Source organism: Trachypithecus francoisi, unplaced genomic scaffold (genome assembly GCF_009764315.1).
Source record: "Trachypithecus francoisi isolate TF-2019V2 unplaced genomic scaffold, Tfra_2.0 Lachesis_group10, whole genome shotgun sequence".
NCBI lineage: Eukaryota > Metazoa > Chordata > Mammalia > Primates > Cercopithecidae > Trachypithecus > Trachypithecus francoisi.
Window position 1 is genome coordinate 112,607,963 of NW_022681455.1, and position 9,173 is coordinate 112,617,135.

The 9,173-nt window shown below is 39.2% G+C and overlaps 1 pseudogene; it reads right to left on the minus strand.

Annotated features, from left to right (window-relative positions):
• Positions 1-217: 217 nt before the first annotated feature.
• LOC117088817 lies at positions 218-330 on the minus strand (annotated as a pseudogene).
• Between the last annotated feature and the right edge of the window lie 8,843 nt (positions 331-9,173).

Here is a 9,173-nt window from a genome sequence, read left to right on the forward strand (position 1 = left end):
CATGAGTCTTTATAATAGAACAATTTATAATCCTTTGGGTATATATGCAGTAATGGGATTGCTGGATCAAACAGTAGTCTTTAGGTCTTCAAAGAATCACCGCACTGTCTTCCACAATGGTTGAACTAATTTACACTCCTACCAACAGTGAAAAAGCATTCCTTTTTTTCCACAACCTTGCCAGCATCTGTTATTCTTTGACTTTTTAATAATAGCAAAAAATATGGAATTTTTCACAAATGTGTGTGTCATCCTTGCACAGGGGCCATGCTAATCATACTAATCTCTGTGTTCTTCCAATTTTAGCGTATGTGCTGCTGAAGCAAGCACCGAAAAATTATTAATAAGAAAGTTTACATTCTTTTTTGTACTGCCTTCAAAATCCAATATATGTTTTAAAGTGCCTCTTAATTTGGGTCAGATACATTTAAAGGGCTCAATAAGCACATATTTGCTAGTGACTATCATATTGGACAGTGCAGCTCTAAGGTCATCATCAGACCTGTGTGCTTATCCCTATGTGGTTCGGTACATCTCCACATCTGACCCAGTTTCTCATCTCTTCTTATTCTCCCAAATCCTTTTCCTATATTCTCTAGAACTCATGGTCTGTCATTAGAAGAAAAAAAAAAACTCCTCTATTATTAATCTCATCTCAAAAATGTTCCTTTCAACTTCTTGTTCTAACCCAAACCTGCTTATCCCTTAGCACCCTGCTTCTCGTTCTGCTCTGTTAAAAGTGGTGGCTGCCTCTTCTCACACATCTTCAGGATCTTTATGTGGGATAGATGCCTTCCTTCTGCCTCACTGCCCTGTTCAGGCCCTTTCTCCTCCTTCTTCTCTCAAAAACCAAATCCTTTGAATCAGATGCCAATAGATTATGGTACCTGCTGTGTCTCCTTTGTTGTGGTCATTTGTTCAATCTCCTGGTTGAGCAATTTATGTAGTCAGCATTTGATCGATCCTATTCTTCTCCACCATCACACTTCTCAACATTCTTGGTGACTTCAGCATCTGCCTGATTCTTTTACCTCCTTACTTCCACTCATCTTTTCCTCTATCCATTCTCAGATACCCACCACACCACATCCAAAATCTAGAGAATCCCATTTAAAAGTGTTTCTAGCTCACTCAAAGTTCAGAATTCGTTTGCCAACAGTTCTTCAGCCACATTGTACCTACCCATCAACTGATTCAACTTCATATTTCCTAACTCATATCATCATTTCTTATGTCACCAATAATGAATTCCATGGTCCATCACTATAATTAACCTGCTGTATAGTCCCTTGCGCCTCTTTCCCTTATATGTTCTGTTAACCCTAAAGCTGATAAATCCAACATTCTCACCTACTCTCATCCTTACCTGAACAGCTAAATGTGGTTAAGGAAAACATACAATCACACTGACTGGTCTCATTTAAAATTTTTACTACAAATCTTAAACATCCTTGGTATTACTCAGCCTTAGTTGATAACTTAATGTCTTATTTCATTGAGAAATTAGAAACCATCAAAAGAGAACCTATTCCTCCCACAACGAAATCTATCATCTCTGCCTTCCCTGCAATTACACTGAATGGCATGTCCCTGCTCCTAAGGCCAGTGCCTTGACTTGGGAATTGGATTCCATCTCTTCCTCAAAGCCTTGGTCCCTGCAATTATATACTCTCTTACACATCATGCTTTTCCTTTTCTATTATAATTGTTCTTAATGGTACACAAACATGCTATGGTTGCTCCCAACATAAACAAAGCCTTTATCTAAATAGAATCCTCCAACTAACACCCCATTTCTCTGCTCTCCTTTGTAACTCATCAATAGAGTTGTCTATACTTGCTGACTCCATTTTCTTCACCACCATTTCCCACTTTGTCCTCTAATCAAGCTTTTGTTCTTGTTAATCCAATGGACCTCTATGGTCAAGATGGCCAGTGACTTTCATCCAGCCAAATCAAATAACCAATTCTCAGTTCTTATTTTACTCAAACTTTTGATGGCATTTTTTACAGCTCATTACACCCTTCTTTTTCAAATCTCTGTTTTTGTTGTTTATGGTAATTTCTGGTTATTCTCCTATAACACAGGTCACTCCTTTTCTGTCTTCTTTGATGCTTCCTTTTCCTCTTCGTGGCCTCTACTTTCTGGAGTACCCCAAAGCAATCCTTAGGCCTTTTATCTGTCTAAACTCACTCTTACAGCGATACCATCCAGTTACATGGCTTGAAATGGTATCTATAAGCTTATGATAACAAAATGTATGTTTATCTTCATTCCAGACTTCCTGTGAGCCTCACTGTGTCTACACTTGGATGTTTAATGGTCATCTCAAATTTAACCTGGTCAAACTGAAGCTTTTTATTTCATTTTCAATTTGCTCCCCCTTCTGTCTTCTGCCATTCAGTTAAAGGCTTACTATTCACTCTCTGATGTGATTCCTCTGCAGACTGCGAAGCTCTATCTTCAAAATATATCCTGAATCCCTCTACTTCTTAACCACCTCCACTGTTGCCATTTTAGTCTAAGGTACCATAATCCATAATCATCTCTTGCTCAGATTTCTGTGATAACTTCCTATGTGGTTTTCTTGCTTTCTTTCTGCTACCCCATCTCACCCTTCAGTACACTTTAGGCATGATTGTAAGGTATGCTTTGATTGCTTTTGTCATGGCTAGAATAAAATTCACACTCCTTATCATGGCCTTTAAGTATCTACTTCTCTTGGGTACTGGGGTACTGCCTGTTTCTCCCACCACTCTCTCCCATGTGACTTTACTCCAGACACATTGACTGTATTTAAAATTTTTGAATATGCCAAACTTGTTCTGGTCTTAAAGCCTTTACATTCTATGTGAAACATTCATCCCCCAAATCTTCACAGAGCTTGCTATTTTACATCATTAATGCCGCAGTTTAAATGTCAGTTCCTAAGTAATAGATCACCCTGTTTCAAATAATTCCCTTTAATAATCTCTACTCTTTTACATGGCTTAATTTTCCTTCATAGCACTTATAGCTACCTGAAGTTCTATTTTTAATTAACTGTTACTTTTTATTTTTTTAATTATTCACTAGAAAGAAAGCTTTGTAAATGAAAGGACATTGTCCTACTCACTGCTGTGTCTCCTTCATCTAGAACACTACCTGGCACACAGTGAGTAGTGAGTAATGAGTCTGAAACATTTCAGGAAATAGATCATGTAGTTGATGAAATCAGAATTAGTTGTTTGAATTGTCTTCCAAGCTTTCTAAGAACAAAAGGCTCTAGTACAAAGTAAGCCCTGCAATCTAGTCCATATCAGGAGCTTGTCCCAATGCTCGTTAGTGGTTGGATGCAGAAATTCCCAATGATTCCTGCTAATCAGCTAATTTACCTGTTTCCATCAATAGTTACTGGCTATTTGTTTCTGCTGCCCAGTCTTCACCTAACTTGCCTTACAAGAGCTTGCTTTTAAACTGAGAATTTCTTTGCTTGCTTTGCCATATCCTTGCTTGGCTTTTCTTTCTTTAACAAGCACAACAGCATGCTGCTGCATCTTCAAAGAGTAAATTAATTCTGTCCGCAAAAGGGTCAAGTGCTAGAAAGTGCATAGCCATGCAGTTTGCATGGCAGGATACAGAAGATATGATGCTAATAAGATTCTAAGATGAGAACAGCAGACTGTCTCTGGGGATTCAGATGAAGGGGTCTGTAAATTTTAAAAGAAATGGTCTCCGAAAACTAATGATGTCTGCTTTCCAATTCATTAATAATGTGGAGTGGGGAGATGGGAGTGAGATCCAGGCCATGCTTTGAAATATCAAAATGTAACGAGGAAGAAAACAGTAAGAGCCATCTCAATGGGGTCATAAAGCTGGGAGAAGGAGGCAAACCGTAAGAAGATGTGGTGGTGCTGTATGGAGGGGAGGGAATCAATCCACCCCATGTGTGTATATTTATGTGTACACGAGTAGATAAAAAGTTCTGCTAGAAAAAAATACTGCAACATTGATAAGGCTTTTGCAATTTTCATATTTAAGGTGACTCAGAATATTTTAAGTATTGTAAAAACATGTCTAAGCTGTCTGCCTTTCCATATTTACAAACTCTGCCCTTCACCTCTTTGCATTGCATACAAGGAACTGAGTAATAAGAACCTCAGCCTTGTTTGTAGTTAATAGTGGAAGAAAAAACCTTCAGGCAAAGCCTAATGAACCAAGAGCAATTCTGAGCTCTCCTCTGTAATATCTGCTAAGGCAGTGTCTTTCCAAGGGCTGCCTGGACATATCGTGTGACCTTGCTGCTTTAAATCATTAAAATTTCCCATTACTGGAATGGTGTTTGCATGGAGGGGCTGTTGTGCAGATATTATGGCTGAGTTTCTCCCTGCTGCCTTCCGAGTTTGCTCTAATAGAAAATGCCTCTCTGCGTGAACAGTTCCCGCGAGCTGGGAGGTGTGCGGCAGCAGGAGAGTTTAGCTTTGGCTTTTATTTTGACAAAGCTATCACATTTTGCAGATTGAGGTTATGGTCTTTCCTTCTATCTCTGTATTTTATCTGCATGATATTTTCTGATCTCCCTTTTAAACCCGCATTAGTTACGATTGAGGCTCTAGGGTGGCAGCCTGCCTTGGAGCCATGATATCGTCAGCTTTTCTTATGAGCCACTAAATTGACTGACTGATTCAGTGGGGTTCAGTCATGTGGAACCTTTCCAAGGGGCCTAGACTCAGAAAGGACACCCCTCTGTGCCAGATAGAGGCCTAGGGGGTTAGTGCAATCCCTAAGGGGCCAACAATTTTAAAAGCAAAAAGAAGTGCTGCCTCATTTTCCAGGGCCATCGGTTCTGTCGACCACATCCTTCAGAGCTTCCTTCTTCCGCAGGTAGCCTGCTGCACCATGAAGCTATGGAAGTTGAAGAAATTGGTGGCATTTCCTAATCCAGGCCGCAGTCCCCAGCCCCGTTTTACCACCCTCCTAAGAAGCTGTTATACTTTCGTGCAACTCTGATCTTATGATTTTAGCAGAAAGTTTCACAATAACAAATGCTTTTGCCTAGAGGGAGCGGAAATATTTCAAAGTACTGGTTATACAGCTGTAAACTGTTTAGAACCAATTGAAAGGGGGAGAGATTCATTGGCTAGCTCTCCTAAGTCTCTAAACAAACCATAGCAGATTGAGAAGTTTTGAACCCAAAGCTAGTGCTCTAATTTCTAAAGCAAGATAGTGTGACCATTTCTTTTTCCACGGCTTTCCTATTTTCAGTGAGACAGTGAATTCTTCCTGATAAATGCTTCTGAGGCTGGGAGGATAGCACAACCACATGCCTCAAACACTTCACTTTGTTCACCTTCTCTTGAATATATGGGACGTGGCAGTCTAGAGTGGGGGCTGTCGGGAGAGGGGGTTGTAGAGGTGAGGAATTTATTTCCCCAGGAAATCTCATTAGTGATGCAGTGCCTGTTTTTCATTGAGGTTTCTGCTCCTTAGCTTTGTTTTCAGCTGAGTAACCGAGCCTGAAAGCCGTCTGGTGACTCACAAAAGGTCACACTGAGAGTCGGGGGCATGGACCAGAGCATGCTGCCTACCTGTGATTGATGTGTATTAAAGCTGTCTTGAGCCACTCATAAACACAGCAAGAATCCTGTTCTCTTTTCATCAGTGCTCTTGACCAAGACTTGATTTACTGTTTTGAAATCAGCTGCTGCTTCAGTCCTCTACAATAGCTTCTTTAATAGCTTGTCATAACAGTTGATGACAATTTGGAAAAGCTCACATATTCAATATATTTTTTAAATTGACTTTGCACTATGCCAGGTACCAAGGCTTTATAAACAGTCTAATTGTTCCTTGAGTGTTTGCTGACCTAAAGGAAAGTGTTGATGAATCACACCCTCCTCTTCTATCTATGAGGGTATTGAGATGTGTATTCAATATTGTAGCAAATCATTGTTGAAAATTGGTTCCATGTCCCTGAGGCTACCTACCTGAAAAGGTGAAACAGCAGAAGTACCTGCTAGAGAAGACTGACCAGCTCTGCTATTTCTGGATGAGATTGCTTTAAAGTTTGTAGGAGAAAGGATTGAAATTGGATCATAGTGTTATAAGTGACAGTACAATTCTCATTCTGGTAAAGAATAATCATCATCATCTATAGCCACTGAGTGGGTTTTCTCAGTTTGATACTTATGGCTATGCTATAATGAAGTTTAAGACTCATGTCAATATGACTGAGACAGTAATTGTATAATCTTAGAAGAAATGTGTGCACAGAATATGTGACTTATCTGAAGTGCAACAACAATTAGATGTAAATATTTCTGATCAATTTGATTGTTACTTTTTGATGGTCTGCACAAGTTGAAGGGCTCCCTGACTTCCCAATAGCGGCTCTATACCTGTGTCCAGGAATGCCCCCGGGGTGATTTTCAGAACAGGTACAGCAGCCGTTCAGAATGGATGCACCACTTGCACAGAACAGATGCTCCCCACAGCAGCCAGTGCCACTGTACCAAAACATGCAACTGAGTATCAACTCTGCTTCTTACTCCTCTCCATACGCACAAATCTAACTTATCCTTCCTTGGCCTAAGTTGTACTTCCTTCATGAAACCTTTCTTATTCCATAGCCTCTTTTTTTTAAATTCTAAATTCCTACAACACAGCCTCTGTCTCCCAATTGTCCCTATATTGCTATTATTCTACTTTTTTATATTTTCATCATAGCAGGATGTTGTGCACATGCAGACATTTCAGAAATATTTTTGAACATAGAATATTCTGGTGAAAATGCCCAGAGATGATGTTTGAAAGTGCTATGTTTGGTATAGGGCTCATTTGAATTTCCTTTGTGTGCTTAAACTTGGTATCCAAGTTCTCCATTTTCTTTTAGAGGAGCCACCTGAACAAAAAGTACATTTCAGCAAAGAACTGTAGCATCAGTTCTTTATTGTAGAACATTTTTATTGTAAACATTCTTTTTTCATATACTGTACTCTGCACATTTTCCAGATGAGAAACTGCTCCATTCTCTTTAATTTGGAGTGGAATTATGAGTGAGGTCTGCTATAGTAATGGAAGAGTTCAGTTTTCACCAGGTCCTATGGCGAGTTGTATATATTATAGTTGATTCTGTATATAATAGGCCAGAGTTTCAGGTTTGTGCAGCATGTAATTTCTCTTCAGAATAGCAAAAAATACATATTGAGATAAATTCACAGGAAGTTCCCCAGAGTTTGGCTTTTTTTGCTAAAAGATTAATTTTATTGTTTGAAACTGGGACTGTGATTTTTTCTTCCATATAAATGATATCAAGAGAGACAAGGTTTTAAGCCAGCCCTACTGTGAGTTATTCTCAAAGCCTCCAGCAAAGAAGGGGACCTGAACTCTGCCAAGAGGGTTTTAAAAAAGAAAGACAGAGATGGATCTTTGAGTAAGACTGTGAGGGGAGAGCCCTCAAAGCACTGGGTATTGTCCCCAGATGATGGCTAATGTATTTCTTTTGTAAAGCTGGAGTAGGGTGTCAGGGGTCTTGTAAAGCTAGTGTAAATAAGTGGGGAATTACCAGTTGCTTCTTGGAAACAGCTAGGATAAGCCATGTGTGACAGTAAAACAGACATCAGAACAGAATTAGAAGAGCTAGTTCTAGTCCTGGCTGTGCTACAAACTCTCTGGTTAACCTTGAGCATGTCACTGCACCTCTCTGGACCTGTTTGCTCATCTACAAGATGAAGGGTTTCATTATACAAGGCTCATTTCAGCTAAACATACTATGACAATCATGTTTGTTTGTTTGTTTGTTTGTTTTTTGAGACAGAGTCTCGCTCTGTCACCCAGGCTGGAGTGCTGTGGTGCAATCTCAGCTCACTGCAACTTCTGCCTCCTGGGTTCAAGCGATTATCCTGCCTCAGCCTCCTGAGTAGCTGGGACTACAGGCACACACCACCACGCCCAGCTATCGTCTTTTTTATAATACCATCTCTACTAAATCTCTATTCTGTCCTCCTTTTCATGATGCCTCTGTATGTTCTTATATTTCTTTCATTCTGCTGAATCCAGCCACTCCTTCCACTCAACCCACTCACAGGCTAACAATAATAAAACAGAGAAGGGAAAGATACTTAAACACATACTGGTTATCACAGTATATATTTTATTTACTGGAAGTATGTCCATGTTACCTCTGTCTTAATCTGAAAGCCCCTGAGACAAAAGACTATGTCTTCTTTTGTTTATTTCTATAACAGATTTTAAAGCACCTGATGGATTTGGAAAATATTTGATGAAGACAATGATGCTGACATCTCAAGTTAAAAGGTAGTATTCCTTTTTCTATTATTTTAATATTTCTGAATGCATAGCAGAATATTGCTTCTTGTACATACACTTACTGATTTTTTGCTAGTGCTAATGGATACAATTGGTACAATTGTATGACACTTACAAAGCCACCTGTGACTGTATTAATTTGGTTTGAGTTACATATAGTTTCACAGTGAACTGAAAACCTATTCAGTTATATGCCAGTGTGTGTGTGTGATCATCTTCCCTTACAGAAATAAAGATAGCATTATTACTTCAAGTTGATTGTTCAGACTTTCTGTCCCTATTTACCCAAGACTAGTTTTTGTAGCTCAAATTTTAGCATTTTGTCAGGTAAGATTGCAGGTGGCAGGTGTCACCTAATATTTGGATGAATATTTTCAAAACTCAGTTTTTTCCTATAAACCCCGAAAGGATTACAGAGCAACTTCCAAGCCTGTGCTTTCATGAGTAACTTAAGTTCTTAACTGCAGTATCACTGAATGTGAGAAGAGTTGCAAGTAATATGCTAAAAAACTTTCAGATCTTTTCTTTTCTTTCACAGCAAAAGGATTACAGCCAATGACATGGCTAGTTACATTTCCCAGCCTCCTTCCCAGTTAATTACAACCACATGAGTAGGTTTTCTCCAGTATGAGTTGGCAGGATATGTACCACTTTTGGGCTGGTCTTTTGAGAAATCAGGTGTGCCTTCTCCATACTTTTTCCTTCCACTGGCTAGAGAGAAATCATGTTCTTGTGTGTTTTTCTGCATTAGTGACAGTAAAAAAAAAATCTTTTCTCATATGCCTCTAGAACACCTCCTTCTTATATCTGGAACACATGACCATACCTAACTCCAAGAATATCTGGGAAATTGAGTATCTAGCTA